The 17,741-nt window shown below is 43.1% G+C and overlaps 1 non-coding gene across 1 annotated transcript; it reads right to left on the reverse strand.

Annotated features, from left to right (window-relative positions):
* Window positions 1–12,876: 12,876 nt before the first annotated feature.
* LOC145393199 (5S ribosomal RNA) lies at window positions 12,877–12,995 on the reverse strand. Its single transcript, XR_013896155.1, has one exon. It is a non-coding gene; the product is annotated as a 5S ribosomal RNA (ribosomal RNA).
* Between the last annotated feature and the right edge of the window lie 4,746 nt (window positions 12,996–17,741).

Below are 17,741 nucleotides of genomic sequence, written 5' to 3' on the forward strand. Positions count from 1 at the left end.
CACCATGGACCTCTCCTGTGTCTAGTCAGTTGATGAGGGACACACAGTCATAACGTTTTTTTTGTTGGCGACAGCATCACGACACGCAATGACCGCATCACGGAGCATCCAATTGAGCTAAGACTGCTTCACGACCGAATTGCGACACTCTCGACTGCAACGCAACTGTGACATGGCTTTTGGCAAGTCGTGAGGCCCGATGAGTCGTCCCAGTGGCTCACGAGCGCCCTAAAGAGTCCGGGCTTTGTCAGCGAATCAAGGGACGATCGATGAAAAAATGCATTACGACCTTGAGTTGCACAGCGGTCGGCCTTTGAGTTGCTTGTGTGTGACAGGGGTTTACGTGTCAAAGGGCAAATACCTTCCTTTCCCCCACCCTCCAACCCACATGAGATAAATGAGAAGTTCCACACAAGGGAACAGCCCTGGTGGCCCTGGTGACCGTCCCCCCTCCCCATGGGATGGGAAGGGAAAGGGGTTGGATCAAGCTCAGGGACGAGCAGGAGGTTGGACGGAGGCGGGGCAGAGAGGAGGTGAGGAGAATTAGCATGGTCATTTCCTGGAAAAGGTCAGCACAGGTGATCAACCACTCCCCTCCCAATGGGAGGAGGGGAGTCAGGTACGTGGCCACAAAATGAAGGACAAAGAATACAGAACAATAAGACTCGAGAATAAAAGAAGAACACATCATAATCCCTGAGAAAAATCATGGCTTGAATCCAGGGTAAACTTAGCATGACGGAAGTATCCCGCCACTCTCATGCAGATTGGGGCTGAAGGCCCGGGCTCAAACAACACTAAAGACTAAGAGATAAAGATAACAAGGAGTATAACTAAGATAAGGACAATCGCCTCAGGATGCAGAGTTACTACAGAAACAAGTAACCCGCAGTATGAGTTAGGAGACAGGGGAAATTCGAGTACAGCAAGACAGACTAGAGACCAGAGCTATAGGTGGTGGAGAGAGGAAATGACCTGGCCCGCCAACATCTGTGTCATGCAGAATGCGGACAGAGAGGAGGTAAGGGGGGTAGTACACGAGTTTTACTGGCTCTGCAAATGTTTTTGATGGGATTCCATCTCCGCGAGATTGCGGTAAAGCTCCATCTGTGTCGTGCAGAATGCACAAGAGATTACCCTGCAGCTAACTAAATGCAGACTCCCTCACATTGGCCCAATGAACAAAGAAGTTGTTGAATTAAATGTCAGACCTCTAAAAGGCAGGAGCATGAAGTTGAATGATGTATTTTGTCAGTGACCATGTTGTTGTTGTTGGTGGTGGTGGTGGTGGTGACGGGGTGGTGTTGCACAAATTTCATGTACGTGTAAACTTAATGGACTGCAGGCACCCTTTTCCTACAGCACACTATCCAACTTTTAGGGGACTGGGAGAGTGGTGCGATGTTTGTATGATTAGGCAGCAGAACCGCACTTTTTTTCTTTTTTTTTTAACGCAAGGAAGAAGGAATCAAAGGCCAGGAGCCTGCAAATTGTTTCCACCAAGAAAAAACAAAAACAAGTTAATAGAGAGCCAAATTTAAGATCCGTTCATTTCGAGATGCCTGGACATACTGTGTTTGAAAGATTGGAGATCATAGGCAGTTGGAAATACAGACAAAGGGAGACAGTTCCAGAGTTGACGTGTTGCATGCATGAAGGATTGGGAGTAACGCTTAATTCTTGCATTAGAGTTGGACAGAAAAGGGATGAGAGTTTGTTGCTAGACGGGTGCTATTCGCCCATCGTAATGGTGGAGGGATGCAAGCAGACAGTTCAGAGGAGCAGTGACCATTGAAGTGGCGATAGAAAAGAGATGAAGATGCAACAGTGCGGAGAAGTGACAGAGGCTGAAGGGAGCCAGTAAGAGGAGGAGAATTAATGAGACGAAAAGCCTTTGACTGCACCTTGTTGAGAAGAGCTGTGTGTGGGGAACCTCTCCATACATGAGTGTTGTACTCCACACAGGGGCGAATAAAACCCAGGTATAAAGTCAACAACTGTGCAGGAGCAAAGAAGGTATGGAGTCAGCATAGCACACCTAACCTCTTGGAAGCAGATTTTACAAGAGAGGTAATATGTTCTTTCCAAGATAAATTCCGAGAAAGTGAAACCCCAAGTTCGTTCAAAGGTGATGCAGGATTAACTGGATATTGTTTAAAATTAGAGGGTACTCCTGTGGAATTTTTTTTTCGGGTTGATAGATGTAAGAACTGAGTCTTAAATGCGTTAAAAACAACCAGATTATTTTTACCTTAATCAGAGATATGAGCCAAGTCAGACATTAGGTGTGCCATAGTCTCATCCCTTGTACTGTATGTTGAAGTAACTTCTGAGATGGACGCTGCGGGAAGCGAATGGCAAGGTGAAGGATGGAGTCATCAGCTTAAGAGTGGATAGGGTTAGATGTACAGCTTAGAAGGTCATTGATGAATAAAACGAAGAAAGTTGGTGATCAGACAGAGCCCTGAGTAACACCACTATTAATAGCTCTGTGAGAAGAACGGTGGCCGTCTACAATAGCATCTATAGAATGACCAGAAAGTAAGTTAGAGATGAAGGCACAGATAGAAAGATAGAAACCGGAAGAGTGCAGCTTGGAAATTAAAGCTTTATGCCAGACTCGACCGAAAGCCTTTGAAATATCAAGTACAGTGGCAAAGATTTCGCCAAAGTCCCAAAAGAAAGGCGACGAGGAGTCTGAAAGGTAGGTGAGAAGATCGCCAGTGAGGCGTCCCTGGCGGTACCCATACTGACAATCAGAAAGAAGGTTGTGATAGGAATGGTGTTTTAATTTTTTTTTGTAAAGAATTTACTCGAAAACTATTAAAAAACAGGATATTAAAGCAATTGGGAGATAGTTGGAAGGATGGGAATGGTCATCCTTCTTTGGGACTGGCTGAATGAGAACAAACTTCCAGCAAGAAGGAAAGGTGCAAATTGACAGACAAAGGCAAAGGAGTTTAACTAGGCAGGATGTAAGCACAAAAACACAGTTCTCGAGGACAACAGGAGGGACCCCATCAGGACCATATGCCTTAATAGTATTGACGCAAGTGATGGCAGAAAATACAGCAATTGAAGAAATTTTAATGTCAATCTTGAGGAAGTCAGAGGGGGGAAATGATGGAGTAAAAGCATCAGAATCGTCTAAGGTAGTATTGGAGGAGAGAGTCTGAGAGAAGAGATCTGCCTTCTCAGTATAAGAAATAGCTAGAGCCATCAGAGTCGAAATGAAAAGGGAAGGATGATGAGGTAAAGTTGATAGAAAGGTTTTGGCAAGGTCCCAAAAGGAGCGGAAAATAATTCGAAATGGAGAGTTGAAAGCATTTAGTACGAATGAAATTATTTTTAGCAGAGCGAAGAACAGACTTAGCACGATTCCGAGCAGAAACAAAAGATATGAGACTCAGGAGTGGGTTTGCTCCGGTTCCTTTTGTAGGCCCTCTCCTTGTTGTGGACAGCATTAGAACAAGCGTGATTAAACCAAGTTTTTCTTTGCATTAGTCAATGGATATAAGACAGGAATGTATGTTTCCATGCCGGAAAGAAAAACCTCCGTAATGCGCAAGGCACATTCAGATGGCTCTCGACCATGGAAGCAATAATCATTCCAAGGAAAATCAAAGAATTACTGCCTGAGGGCCTTCCAGTCAGGAGCTCCAAAGTGCCACAACCGACACTTCTTTGGAGGGTCCACAGGCCTTAGTGGAGCGACAGGACAGGTACCTTTTTACTTGTTTCGCTTTGGTGTGGTGAACTGAATCCGTGCATTCTTTAACTTGGCAGAACTACTGTATTGATGAGGGGCTTTATGCGCCAGCGAATGGAGTATGCCTCTCACGTCGGGGGAGGGGGGGTGACTAGTCACACACAGATCGATACAACTGTTCAATTCATCATCTGTCCTCCTCTTTCCCGATCTCATCGGCCTCTCGTCGCTGTAGTGTTGCATCCCCCCCCCCCTCTCTCTCTCTGTTTCTCTGTCTGTCTGTCTGTCTGTCTGTCTGTCTGTCTGTCTGTCTGTCTCCCACTGTCTGTCTATCTGTCTGTCTGTCTGTCTGTCTGTCTGTGTCTCTCTCTCTCTCTCTCTCTCTCTCTCTCCCTCTACCCCTTTCAAGCCGCAGGAGGCCATCAGAGAGACACACAGACGAGTCAAGAGGGAATCCAATAGAAACGATCAGCTCAGACGGAGAACAGACGCACGAAACGAAGTCGTAAAAAAAAAATGTTTTCGAGGTAACTGAAAAACATAAGAGATATGAAGAAAAAAACGGCAGACACCAAATTAGACCCCCTGCCACCCTGCCTTTTTCTTTCTTTTATACTCTTTCCCCATTCCCCACGCCCCACTACTCCTCGTTCCTTCCAGCCAGACACCAACAGTCCCACCTTTCCGTTCTCCCTCTTTCCTATCCCACCACTTCCTGCTTTCTAGTCTTTTTTCCCACTCTAACCCCTCCCTTTCTCTCTCCCGCTCCTTCCTTCCCTTCCCTTCCTTCTTTATTAAAAAAAATTTTCTCCCACCCCACTTCCATTCTGCCCTGTACCATATCCCATCTTATTTCCTTCCTTCTTCACCTCGTCCATCTTTCACCTCTGTGCAGCAATATACCTTTCATCAAATATTTCCCTTTCTTTCCATGCTCCTTCTTTATCCTTTATCCTTTACACCCTCCCCCTCCCTCACTAGAACGAAATCTTCCTCCCAGCCTCCGTTTCTTTCAGTTCCTTTCTCTTCCCCCTACTTCTTTTCCTCCGACCCTTCCTTCCCGTCTGCCGCGTCTTACCCCAACCCCTTCTTTCCTTCAATCTTTATTCTCAAATCCCGCCACCTCACTCTCCTAACTCATTCTCCTCTCCTTTCCAACTCTTCTTCCTTTCCCTCCCAGCCTCTCCTCCTCTTTCTCCCAACCCCTCCTCCTCTTTCTCCCAACCCCTCCTCTCCCTCCAATCTTTTCTTTTTTATGTCCCTCCATTATACCCCCTTACTTCATCCTTCATATCCCTTCCTTCCTTTTGAACCTGTTCGTTCCTCCGAACCCCTCCATGCATTTGAATACTTCCTTCCTAGTTGATGCTTTTCAGTGTACTGTATGTTCCATAAGTTCTCTCCCATTCCTTCCCGTTTCCATTCCAATCCCACTCTCCAACTGTCTCCACCTCTTCCTACAGTTGCTCACCAGTCTCTTCCTTTTCCTTCCCGTTTATCTCTTCATCTTGTTGTCCCTCCATTTCTTCCTTTCTTACCTTTCCATCTTTCCCCTCTCTCACCCCTTTGTCTTTCCTCCTCCTGCTTCTCCATCTCTACCCCCTCTTTTCTCGAACTCTCCTCTCCTCTCTCACACCCCTCCATCTCTCTCCATTCTCCTCCATTTCTCTCCCTTTTATTACTTCCCCCCCCCCCCACACACACACACGGATCCCGACCCCGTAAATAAAAGTTCCCTACATTTCTTTCTCTTGTCCGAGCCACTGGGGACCACTTAACTCTTTATTTTTTCCTAGGCTTAAGTACCCCTGGCTATGGTGCGATCCTGCTCTGATTATTTTCCCTTTGTTGCTGATGTGTATATGTAAGGCAAAGAAAATCCTGATTGTAGAGAGAAAAGGAAGGGATGGTTGGAAAGGAAAAAGGGGAAGGACGGGGAAGAAATGTTTGGTTTTCAAGTAGAGGGAATAAATGAATGAAGGGTAGGATGTGAAGATAAGGAAGGAAGAAAAATAATCTGGAGATACAAGGCTTGTGCACTAGTGACTGCTATTCCGACTGGGAGGTGTAATTAGTGGTGCTGCGAGGCAATGAGTAGCGTGGTACTGTGTGGCGTGGAGAAGAAATGAAAAATGAATTGGAATGACAAAGTAGAAGCGAAAGAAAGCGAGATTAAAAGAGGACAAACTGATAGTCACAGATGATTCATGAGCAAAAATTTTGCCAGTAAAAGGAAGAATGAGGACATACTTGTAAGAGGACGTGAAAAAGGAAGAGAAAAAATTGGATGAAAAAGAGGAGAAGGAGAAAGAGAAGAGGGGGAAAGCAAGAGTAAGAGAAAAGAGAAGTTACTAACAACGTCATTAATGGAAGTAGGAAGAAGAACGAGAAGGCAAAGGAAGGTGGTGCAGAAATGATCATGATGACATATAAGAACCCTTGTCCGTACAAAATGGTGCCTGGCTGTCTAGTGAGTTAAGGCACTCCAAGTAGATGTGGCCCATAAGGGTTTATATTTAAGGAAGGGTTGGGGTTTATTGCTTACATAATTTCACTCAAGGAAAAGCCACAGGTCTCTTCCACATCGTAAGTATTAAGCAAGTAGTCTAACCCGGGCAGTTACTCTGCAGATGGGCCAATACTGGAGTGGATGTTAGAAAAAAATGTCACAATAATTTGTGGGTAGCAAGAATATAGTAAAAAATGTCACCTTTGGAGTGAAGACCTATAAAGAAGACGTACTTATGAACATCAGAATAGAAATTTCAAACGAGATGATAAGAGAGAGTGAAACAGTGGAAAGCTGGCTATCATGTATCGCAACTTTGTACATGACAAGTGAATATTTCTGCACGGCAAAGTAGACGGGAGACAATTTGATGTTTTTAGAGAACGGGAGGTTGGTGACTGACCGACTAACTCTCTGAGAAGGCTTGGTGGAGACTGAAACGATAGAGACGGAAAAAAAAACAAAAAAAACAGAGGTTGTGGTGTGGTGGTGGGAACAGGCTATAGACATTTAAAAAAAAAAAAAAAAGGTGAAAAGGATGGTATATAGACTGATGATAAGTACAGAGAAACGGGGTAGTGGAGACAGCAGAACAAGGAAGCAAGAAGAGAGGAAGAGGCATGAGGAGGGTAACAAACAGAAAACTAGATCAAGAAAATATGTAACAGGGAAAAGTGACACATAGATAGAAAGTGCATGATGGAGACAGAAAGGAAACAGGAAACATTATGGGGACAGAAAGATAGGAAGTTAGGAAAGAATGGAGGGAGGGACATCAGGGCACGTAACAGATAGAGACAGAAGGGTTGTATTAGAATAATGTAATGTGAAAAATAGGCAGATGGGGTGGAAGTGGAGACAAAGGCACTGTTGATGAGACAGAAGGACGAGGAGACAGGGAGAGAGGGGAATGGAGACAAATGGAAAAAGCCTATCTTAATAAATTTTGCCGCGGAACTGACTCAATTGCTTTGTTCTAATTGTATCTTGTTTCTTATCTATCCCACCTGGTGGTCATGGAAGTGAAGGATTAGTGGTAATGTTGTTATGATGGTGATAATGACATCTGCAATTATGATCACTGGAATTTATATCTGTATTTCCTTCATTGTAATGATATTGATGAATATATTGTATCGGACGTGAAGCGATTTTCTGATTAGACGGAACTTCTGTAATGAAAGGGGTTAGAAACTACCTGCATTAACTCCATCAGTCCTAAGGATCATTCTTAGGTTGAATAAAATCATCCGACAATGGCGAAATAGGGTCATCATCGCAGTGGGAGGGATAATTTACATATAAATTATGAAATAGTTTGTGTGTCTTGTTTGCTACTAACCTGCTAACTTCAGGATGTTTCCCAGTGGCGAGAGAATCGTATAGTATCAGCTAGAGTGAAGTAAATAATTCGTTGTCGAGTTTTGATGGTTAGAATCCTCAATCTTTTTTATCACACTGAATTTTTATAGGGTAACCGATGACCTACTAGCGGTGAAGAAGGCCAAACTGTGAGAGAGAGAAGGTATTACCTGTGTCAGTCAAACTAACAGTATCTCTCACCGCGTATTTAGTGGAGGAATACCTTTTGGGACGTAGTTGCTATGCATTTTTTTTTTTTTCGGTTTGGCGTTAGAAAGTGGTGGCATCGTGAATGGTGTTAAGGCAAGCGGAAAGTTGTACAATGAGATAGTGTGGTGAGATAGTGATTATCACTTCTTTCCAAATACCTAAAAACTCCTTCCTCAGTCAACTGCACATTACTCTCACTCGATTGCTTTACCTCCCGTTCTTCAACCCGTTCTTTATTCTCCTCACTTTATCCCATACAGCATCATCCCTCTCACCAACACCATCTTGCTTAATCATTTAAGACTAATTTTTCTACTACACTAATTCATACACCCTCCAATTTCTTTCTTCAAAAATATAATCTTCCCCAAACTCCTTCACTTTTCCTGACAAAGTTCTACCCCTCCCTCTTCCTTCAACCCTAGTGCATCCCGCCATATGAGTCCCACTGACTTTCATTCCTTGCTCCTATCTGTCTTATTCCTTTTGCTACTACCTCATTTCTTTCCCAAGGTCCTTCCATAGGCAAATCCTAGGTCATTTTATCCCACTAGTTCTCTTCATCCTACATCGTTTTTCCCACCACCTTTTCCTCCTCCACCACGCTTCATTCTTTTTACCAAATCCAGACACATCCCTCTTTCTTATCTGTGTCATTTCTCCACCATCCCATTCCCTTCACTATCCTGTTTCATTCTCCAGAATATTAGTCTTTCCCACCACTGCCCCGCATATTCCCCAACGCCTAACAACTCCCTTTCCAGCCAACCCCAATTCTTTCCCCCAACATATCCCTTTAGCCTCCACTCCATTCCCCGTTGCCTTATCCCCTTCCACAGCAAACCTGTAATCATTCCTCAGTACTTTTTACTTTTACCAACCAACACCTACTTCAGTTTCTCACTATCCCATTTCCTTCAGTTTCATATTCCATTCTCCAAAAATATTGTTCTTTTTCTTCCATAGCTTCATCTTTTTCTCCTATAGGTAGCAACCCACTGCCAGACTCATCTCTGCACAAGATCCCTATCAGTTTCTTCTATTTTTCTTAAAATCCTATCCCTCTCCTCCACTACCCTGTTTCTTTCATCATCTATATGATGAAACCTCTAGCAATCCCAAGACATTTTTTGCACTACATCATTTACCTCTTCATCCTATTTCTTGCTCCAAAAATCTGGTCCTCTTTCCCTCACAAGTCACAACCCCACACATTCCCCATCTCCCCAACAACGTTCACTCAACCAACACTGAATCAACTATTCCCTTTTAGATACCCCTCACTTGCAACGATGTTTCTAACTACCTTACTCCTCCCAGCTACCCCTTAAGGAGGTGGCACCACTAAAATCACGCGTCTATGCTGCCCAATTATGCAAACGTCCTTTACCTCCTTCCCTATCCCCCATGAGAGGCGTGCTACAATGGAGAAACGCAGTTTCAGAATGCACTGTGTTCGCCCTCAGATGAACTGGAGTTACAATACTACCACCTAATTTCTTTCCCCAGTTGTCTTTCAGCCACATTCAGTTTTCTCTTCACTAGATTCACCTTTGATTTCATCCTTTTCTACGTCTGTTTTATTTCCTTTCCCCTACTAGGGCATTCCTTTCTCCAGCTGCTTCTCCAACCACCACAGTGTTTCATGCCGAATCAGTTACCGTACATTCTCATCTATCTCTTTCCTTAATATCCTCAGCTTCCTCTAACAGAACCTTATCCCTTTCCAAGCCTCCTTTCCAAGTTAACCCCAGTTCATTCCCGTAACTTTTAAGTCCCCATTACTTTATTATCTCCCCCACTACGCCATTCCTTCCCCAGCCCTCTCCTAATTCATTTTCCCGAGCCTCCTCCATTAAGCCCAACTTTATAATTAACATCCAAAGGGTCACCTACACCGCCTAATTAGTCAATAAATAAGGATAATGCAATAAAGATTTTGGGCAGCATTAACGAGGGTGGAAGGACGAGGTAGGAATGAGGGTAAGTGTTTTAAGAATATACATGAAGAGGGAAAGAAGGAGACGAAAGGAAGAAAAGTTCAGTAATTAGAGAGAGAGAGAGAGAGAGAGAGAGAGAGAGAGAGAGAGAGAGAGAGAGAGAGAGAGAGAGAGGGGACGGGACAAACTTGACATCAGAAGAAAACCGGTGAAGGAAGAGAGCTAGTAGTGAAAGAGGTGTGAAAGAGAAGGAGCTGGGGTCAGAGAGGATGCACGAAAAGAAAAAAAATACTGTAAATAAAGAAGAAGGGCAGCACAGAATGAGAAAAGAGGATGGAGTCCCTTTTTGGTGGACATCTAGGGCAATTTGCTGGGGGAAAACTTTTGACAATAGAGAGGTTGTTAGGGGAACTGACAGTAGGATGAAGCAATGTTTTATTTCAGTCGTTTTCTCCAGAAGATTTTATTAAACATCCTCATTTCGAGTACCTTGATTTTTTTTGCTATCACCACATAATTTTCTTCAAAACCTAATATACGACTGGTTTAGGATTAAATTTAGATTGATTAAGCTGTTCACATTATTACGGTACAGTTTTATTATAGAGTGGATAAAGTAAATGCTATTTTGGTGACAGAAAACTTACCGTGTGGTGGAGTATGGGTCTGGGTGTTTCGTTAGTTTATATTAAGTTAGTTTTGCTTCTTCACTGACGAGCAGCAAGCTATAATTTACAAGTCATGTGCCTTTCAGCTGGAATATTGCTCACTCTTGTGGAGAGGTTGCACTAAAGCAACTAGACAGAATTCAGAACAAGGCTGTTAGAATTATTAATAACCCTGCTATTACAAATGAACTACCTCCCCTTCAAGTAAGAAGAATGTTGCCTCCCTTGCATTATTTTACAGATTCTTTTATGACAAATGCTCAGACGAAAGTGGAATCCATAATTGTGCCACCTCTCCATGGCTTCTCCCGCGCTACACGGGGATTGGTAGAGCTTATGACTGGACTGTCACACTGCCATATTGCAGAACTTCTGCCTATCAGAATTCTTTAATTCCCCGAACTGTATCTCTTTGGAACTCGCTTATCCAGAGTGATTTACCCGTAAACTTCAACCTACGGCTGTTCAGATCCAACTGATACAGATTTTTTTATGAATGGAAGACACCTGTAATCAGGTGTATGGATTATTATTATTTTTTAAATTTTTTGTGTCTGTAGAAAAACAGCTTCCTTTATGAACTGTGCTATAACAGTGATGAAGAAGGGGACACTCTCTGCTCGCGTCAGCAGATTAATTTACTACATTTGACAGCTGAATAATAATTTCTATCAAGATTATATTTTACTCATCATGAACAGAGAGATATTTATCAATTATTTTTAGTTAAATACTGATTTCCATTAGGATATGCGATATGGGTAGTCCGTCGGGAGAATAATGACTTGTCAAAAACACGCCAACAACATAGGCCCATCTCCGGTGTATCATTAAATCGTGAGGACCGTGGAAACCTGAGGACGAGGGCACCAGGCACACCCCAGAAACTCTCTTCTCGGCTAATTTTCACCATTCATAAGTGTGTTCATCTCCATAAAACCTACATCATGGTCTTTGTCGATGTTTTTTCCAGCTGATAAGCATGAAAAAAAGGGTGACGTTGGGAATTCATTTAACTGTGCGTGAGTATATATTTTCCTCGCCTTAAGGTGCTAGTATTTGATTATTCCCCCTTTGTTTCATGCTTATCAGCTGGAAAAAACATCGGCAAAGACGATGATGTAGGTTTTATGGCGATGAATACACTTATGAATGGTGAAAATTAGCCGAGAAGAGAATTTTTGGGGTGTGCCTGGTGCCCTCGTCCTCAGGTTTTCAAGGTCCTCACGATTTAATGATACACCGGCACTGGAAACCACTCTTAAGAGCTTACTGGTACCCATCCACCCGTTCACACTCGCAGCTCTATCTCTTGGTAAAGAAACGCTACGGGGTTGAGTTGGCTTTCAGGTTTAGTAGGAGTTGGCTGCCCAGAGTCAGCTTGCAGGGGTTGTAATGACTTTCAGTGACGGCTGGGATGGGGAAGAAGAGGGTTAGTCAGTGTCAACTCGAAAAAGTGCCCTGCTCAGTCTCCTCTCTTTAAGCTGTTAGCCAATGGAAGGTACCAAATTCATTCTCTTAATCTTCGCTCACACTCCTACGCAACCATTGGCATGTAGCAGTACCCGCAATGTCACATTCCCTGGCTCCTATCCCTCTATGATCAGCCAGTCCGAGGTGCTGCATCATTTGCCTAAGCTCCGCCAGCAGGATGACTCAACAAGTTTTTACACACACACACACACACACACACACACACACACACACACACACACACACGCACGCGCACGCACGCACGCACGCACGCACGCACGCGCGGGCGCGTGCATGCCGCTCAAAAGAACTTCTCTGTCCGCGAGGGAGGATTTAATGATAATAAATGTAATTAATAATAATGATAATAATAATAATAATAATAATAATAATAATAATAATAATAGCTGTATCACCGTAAAATTGTCCAAAGACAATTTTGATATGGAAAAACTTCACACAGCCATTGCTTACTAGAAGCTGAGCTATAAAGTGGCCTTGAGGTCAAGGTCTCTGATCATGTGCATGTCACCTTAGGTCATCACAGTCTTTAAGTCCACCAAGTTTGTTGGTTCTAGCTTTAATCCTTCATAGAAAATTAAGAGACATCTGGAATATCCGGGAAAGTCACAGTTTTTTTTTTTTTTTTACCCCAGGCAAGGTCAAGGTTATGTCACCTTAGGCCATCTCAGTCCATAAGTCCACCAAGTTTGGTGGCTCGGGGTTTAATCGTACGTAGAAAATTAAGTGATATCCGGAATACCCGGGAAAAATCCCAGTTTTTCACCTCAGGCGATTTTAGAGTATAATCAGCCGACTGGAACCATATGGCTTTCCGCAAAGCGGGGGAAAAAAAAAAAATCCAGTAACATGCAGGGGATCATCATCATCATTGCCAGACGCAATGTATCCCAAACGGGGTGGCCAAGGGCTTAAGAGAGTTAATTGTTTTACAGGGAGGGGCACTAATCCTCCACCAACCCCACTTGACACGTAGGGAGAACGAGCCAACAGCATCTGGTGTTCCCAGGCGGTCACCCATCCAAGTACTAACCAGACCCAACGTTGCTTAACTTCGCTGATCGGACGGGAAGCGGTGTACTCAACGTGGTATGGCCGTTGGGTACATAATGGAATAATATTGCGATGATTCGAACCATTCTTGCAACTGCGTGAGTACAGCAGCTTACCAAGTGAGCTATAAGACCAGTAGTCCGACTGGGCCTTGTTAACCACTAGATCACTAGGGACATTATGATGAATATCTGGTTGCGGTAGTCAGTGGATCCATGGCTTATGTATATTATGACGATCAGAGTTCACCTATCTTTCCCAAGCGGTTCTTGCGACAGGTGTTGCATGGAACATTTCTGTGTAGTAGCAATTTGAAGCATACTGAGGAATGTATGGGAAGAAAGGATACTCTCCGGCGCTCTGAAAGAATGAATAAAATGTAAAGAGGATACTCTTCGGCGCTTGGAAAGAAAGAGTAAAATGTAAGGAATGGATACTCTCTGGAGCTCAGAGAGAATGAATAAATTGTAGGGCATGACACACTGCTGAGTGGGAATTGTTGAAGAACTTTTGTATACAGTAATACAATACGTACCTCATTACAAAATATGTCAGAAATAACCTAAAATTGACGGAGAGACCATTTGTGTGTCATCTAGTCTGCACTCACCCACAACACTATCCCCTCCCGAATCACCTGCTCGATTTCAGACTTTCCCATCCAAGGAGCCTCTCAACCTTCGAGGTAGCGATGGGTGAAATTGTCGGCTGTATTCTTAAAAGATTTCTGAAGCATTCCACACCTCTGAGATTGCCGCTGTCCACCAGTAAATTCCACAGATTGTCCGTAAACTTGGTCACAACCGTTGCATGGAATGAAAATAGTAAGCCTGATGGCACGAGAAGTGTGATATTATAGTATATCATTTAGTATTTGCCAAGCACTTTCTGGTAACTGCCTTTTTTCCCAGGAATTTTAGCCTCCACAGCCGCATAAATGAGGCATGCCTAATAAGTGCATTCCACAGTTGGCGTAAACATTTCTATTAAGGTTGAGAGCGGCTCAAGGTCATCATATTCTAAATTCATGGCCGTCTCTCCATCATTTATTCACCCCTTCTCTCCCTCCCTCGCTTAGTCTCCGTCTCTTCCCGCTACCCAGAGTCAGACAACAAAACCACCTTCCCATCGATGTAAAATGTAAACAAGGAGTTACATAATTCATTCCGTTCGATCATCAATCTATTCTAGAATTCTCCTATCTCGGTAAATGTAATACCAACGGAAATGTGGTTTGGTACGAAAAAAACGTGAGTGCACATAATTCCTAAATGCATAATTTATTTTCTGAGATCTAATTGCTAGTTTTATCGTCTTTGAGTTTTGTAAGACCATTAGTTACCTTATTTATGTCGTTATCGGAATATGCGCAGAGTCATATCAGTTACCAAACTTCTGTTAGGTGGAATGTGTTTGCCAAAGTAAAAATTCATCCAGTGGAGAAGCGAACGACGGCGGGGTATGAAACAAATGAGAAACTATTTATCTGTTCCTCTACCCGAATCGTGTCTGTGTGATGTGTGTACAAGTGGGCGATCCCAGGAGTGACAGTATGGCTCTAGGATGTCGAGGCACGGCGATTGATTGATACGCGGAAGTAGCTTCCATCAGGATTCAACTGTGGCTAAATTTCCTTAACCACTTTAAAACAGGTGACACATTTTTGCTTGGAGTTACTACTTACATATCTATGTTATTCAGCTTCAGAAAGCCATCTTGTATTTAAGAAGACTAATCAGAGATATACCTAATTTCTATACGGTTCGAAAACTCTCTCCCAAACTTAATTACGTCGCCTGTACACAGCAAGGGGAAAAGGCCACCTTATTTAAAGGGGAGGAAGAGGTGCTGGAGGGGGAAGTGTTCCTTTGGTGATACTGATATAACCAGCAGATTCCCTGTCTGGTTATACAAATATCCATCAGCTCTTCCTGTCCCCCGAAAGGAGGATGGTGGACTGCGGCAAAAGGGTATCTTCAGCCTGCAGCCCACCAAGTTAACGTCCAGACAAGTTTGAGTCTACAAGAATGGCTACAGGAAGAAAAGAAAAATTATATAAGGTTGTAGGGGAAGGTTCAGTTTCTAGATAAATGTGACAGATGACCGTAAGGCCTAGTGACCAACACTTGTACGTTGAAGAAGTATGGCCTACCCACATACGAAAATACTGTATACCAGGAAGTTACAGCATCTTAGATCCGACTTGGATCCTCCTTAGGTTCCAAGTTGGGCCGAAAGTGTGCATTTTTCTAGTAAGTAACATTTCCATTTGTGGGCATAGTTTAAAAATTGAACATTTCACGGCAATCTGATAACAAGACATGTGCAATTATGCTACTACAACCAAATGGACACAAGTTACATCAATTGACAACATTCCTCCAGAGATACAGCAACGGAAGTTCTCGTGTCTCTGATTCCAGAAAGAGGTTGAGAGTGTCCTCGACCCGGCGTGCGTGTTCGGTTATTCTGGAACCAGACGAAACACAAAAAACGAGATGTAATCCCACCGGTGACATGGTATTCGCATCCGGCTTTAGCGGGGGTACACTAAGATAAGAAGCCACCCGCCATCGTGGAACACAAAAACATCTCTTTACATTCCTTTTCTCATTAATAAATTCTTGTGTCGATCGTAGCCAGCCCGGCACAGTCCTGGACAAAAGTTGCATACTGTTTCGCTGCGTCATTTTCCTATTTACGGCATGCCTGTCACTTTCCTTCTTAATGCATCATATCCAAGAGAATCATTTGTGGACAGAGAAACATGTTAAAACCTATGTCATCTTGGGGACATTAGCGAGGAGAGAGAAGTGTAATGCAGGAGAAATGTAAATAATAGTCGAACATTTGTCTTTGTACAGTGGGCAACTGTCATCTCTTCTGCCTTTTTTCCATGGACTTGGAGAATCATTCCCGCTAAAATAAAGCAAACGACACTGACTACACTAACCTGGCGCCAAATAAAGTCATCAGCTGTTGGGTACTGCAGTTTCGCTAGGCTGATTTTCAATGTCCTTGCAGAGAAAAAACAAGTAGAAGGGACCTGAATTATATCCCTGTCCGTATATTGCTATCCCAGAGGTTTATTGACGCTACTCCTGCACCAACAGTTCCGCCTGCCGTCTGTGTCATCGTCCTCCTGTGCCCCTACCCCTCAGTTCCCCTTGTCACAACACTATCAGCCCGCTGACGTACTAGGCTCGTGTGTATGATTTCGAGCAATAAACTCCAGTGCCACTAGTTTTGCCTGCTTGCGTGACTCTGATATTCGACACGCACTGTCTGCTTCTTTTATCTATTTTATATTTATTTATCCGTCTGTTATCCATCCATCCATCCACTCATCTACCTCCCTGTCTACTTACGTATTTATATATTTATTCATCTACGCATGCCTGTATGGGTGCATGTATATATGTATGCATCTGTCTATCCACGTAGATGAAGATTTAAGGACAGACAGGTAGACAGACAGACAGACAGACAGACAGACGCGCGCGCACGCACACACACACACACACACACACACACACACACACACACACACACACACACACACACACACACACACACACACACACACACACACACACACACACACACGCACACACACACACACACACACACACACACACACACACACACACACACACACACACACACACACACACACACACACACACACACACACACACGAGAGAGAGAGAGAGAGAGAGAGAGAGAGAGAGAGAGAGAGAGAGAGAGAGAGAGAGAGAGAGAGAGAGAGAGAAAGTAAAAAAAAAAAATTGTCAGCAACTAGTAACCATAAATAGAGTAATAATCCATTGTAGTGAAGACATATAGTATAGTAGCCCCTTTCCACCGCGTTCCTACTAGTTCATTTTTAAATATGGCAGTTACTTTCGTTTTTATGTTAATAATTTAAACATGTCGATACTTACATGGATATAGGGAAGCTTATAAGGGAACATCAAAGTGAAATGGATAAAATATGCCAGTAATGAAAAGGACCTAGAAGATTTTCGCTACCCATGTAATGTGCTGTGAAAATGTTTTTGCAATGCTTTTATTCATAGTGTAATGATTTTTAGTGTTTTCTTTATACTGTCATGAATACCATGAATGATGGATGCGCACTAGATGTAAGAGCGAAGGTTAGAAAAAAGTAAATATCATATGGGAAACTTAGCATTTGTTTATTTAATATTCTGGTTACTGTGACTCCCTCTCAGATGCAAGAAATCGACCGAAGTTATCTAGAACAGGACAATAGAACACTAAAGTATCATGAGAGGGTTATTAATGTAAGCATTAACATTTTCAGGCTGCTATTCCAACTCTCACTCAAATTTAAGCACTGATTTAAGATTGAATAGAATACTACAGTTTCTCTGACAAGAGAATGTTTATGATGATATGAAAAACTTAGCATTTGCGCTGGTTATAACTCTTAACAATTATTTTGCACTGACATTCCTACTGTCAGTGTACACCTGGGTGGAACACGACCAATGCCTTTGTTAAATTTACATTCCTTCTCTGCACACCTTTTGAACAGTTTCACATTATGTTGTTCACAAAAATGAAGCACGAATCAGTCACGAGCACAATAGGAACTAAGCGTGGGTGTTGTGGGAGAGGGTTTAGCCCCAGGCTCAAGCCCACACAGAGATTATACGTTGTTCTCCAAAATAAATGTGTATATCAGTGAGTGTCGTGTATAAGTGGGTGTACATACTGGGTTCTGACACAACAGAATGAATGGACTGGTGTGGACTGGTTATGACTGGCGC

This window comes from Coenobita brevimanus, chromosome 23 (assembly GCF_032717465.1).
Source record: "Coenobita brevimanus isolate Jiangsu-jjx chromosome 23, ASM3271746v2, whole genome shotgun sequence".
Taxonomy (NCBI): Eukaryota; Metazoa; Arthropoda; class Malacostraca; order Decapoda; family Coenobitidae; genus Coenobita; species Coenobita brevimanus.